Genomic DNA, 2,009 nt, shown 5'->3' with positions numbered 1-2,009 from the left:
TTATACATACCATGCACATGCATATACATGTGCAAGGTATGTATATGCACACACACTACACACATATGCACACACTATATACACAACACATATATACACAATATATACACATCTATACACATAATGCTTGTATATACACACTATACACACAACACATGCATGCACACTATACGCACATGTATACACACTGTATACATATACATACATATCTACAAACACACATACATACTATATACACATATAGTATACATACGGTACACACATATATGTATACATATGTATAAACACACATATGTATACACACAGTACACACATACATACCCAGAGGAATCTATTCAGTCATCAAAAAAGAGGAACTCCCGTTCTTTGCTGTTAAATGGGCATAGGCAGGGTGGTTAAGGGTTAAATGGGCCACGCCTGGTGGTTAAGGCACTGGACTCCCACATGGTTGTCCATGGTTTTAGTCCTGTACCCAGTGGCTTTAAAATCATTCTGGGCTCATGTGCGTGTGTGCCCAAGATCCTGAGCGGAAAATGGAGAAGGAATGTGGTGTTGCCATCCGCCGTGGCAGATGAGTTCTCCCTTCTCTTCTGTCTGTCTCTCTCTGGGGAGGACATGAGCTCTATGGCAAAAGCCTAAAAAAAAGAAAAAGAAAAAGAGAAAAGACTGAGAACAGAGGTTTTAATATAACAAGGACATTATGTTAAGTGAAATAATTCAAGCACAGAAAGAAAAATCATGTTTTCACTCCTATGTGGAAACTAAAAAACTGACCTCTGTGGAAGCAGGAAATTGCAGTTTGAGTCCTGGGCCTGGCGGCTTAAAACTCACGCTGGGTGCGTGTGTGTGGGTGCCCAAAATCCTGAGAGGAGAATGGAGGAGAAGGGATTGCAGTGTGGCCATACCCCCTAGCGAGTTATTTCTCACTTTCTGTCTCTCCAACAAGTACACATGCTGGGGCCAGCAGGTGGTTAATAGTGCTGGACTCCCACATGGCCCACCGTGATTCAAGTCCCAGACCTGGTGGCTTGCTTTCTCACTTTCTTTCCCTCTGTCCTTCTCCAGTCAAATTAAGATAAATCAATAAAAATGAAATAGAATAGTTCTTTAAAAAAAAAAGTACACAAGACCTAAAGCAAAAATTGCTCTCTAAAACGTTTTCTAAGAGTTACCTGAGAGCTGTTGATTGTATCTATTATTCTTCAGTTAAAGACACCTTTTTAACCAGCTATATGCAGAAAGAAATTTTAAAACTTGTAGTGTTTTTAATTTTAGTATACTCTCAAAACAATTATTAAATGTTCTTGTCACACCCTTTGTGTAAATTTTTGACAAAATTTTGGCACTAACTATTTTTAAAAACTATTATTTTATTTATTGATTATTATTGTTATTATTATTTAATTTGCTACAAGGCACATACGCTCACCAGAAAGAGAGAGAGAAAGTGAGAAAGCAAGGTGCCAGGTCCAGGACTCGACCACAGCCAGCCATGTAAGAGTCCAGCACCTTAACCACACCTCCTGCTGGTTTCAGAACTACAGACTTAATTCATTTGATATATGGAAAACACCTACCATATGGTCAGTTGGCAAAGTCAATCCAGTAAGTCAAACAGAAGAATTTGGCTTCATATTTCAATTCAAATAAAGGTGCAATATCCAGCTTTATGACCATCCTTTCTGAATTCTAGAAAACAATAGGCAGTTGGTGGGTGGGTAAGCTTTCAGTCTTCTTTTTTTTTTTTTTTTTTATTCATTTTCTACATTAATTCCCTATACACCATCATAACACACAAATGAATTTTCCATCCAAGATACACTGTGCATTGGTTCAATCAAGCAGATCAACATACATGTTCTCAGCAAAATAATTTTCCAATTCTTATGTCCTGCATACCTTGCCTTTTGTTTTGCCATCCTTGATTCCCCATCCCCCACCCTCTGCTATGTCCCATTCTCCTCCCCCATTGTCCCTGGCATCCATGGTTGCCCTCCATGCCCTCCCCC

The sequence above is a fragment of the Tupaia chinensis genome, unplaced genomic scaffold, assembly GCF_000334495.1.
Source record: "Tupaia chinensis unplaced genomic scaffold, TupChi_1.0 Scaffold000384_1, whole genome shotgun sequence".
NCBI classification, from domain to species: domain Eukaryota; kingdom Metazoa; phylum Chordata; class Mammalia; order Scandentia; family Tupaiidae; genus Tupaia; species Tupaia belangeri.
The sequence above is the reverse complement of the archived record's forward strand: the minus strand, read 5'-3'. Positions refer to the sequence as shown.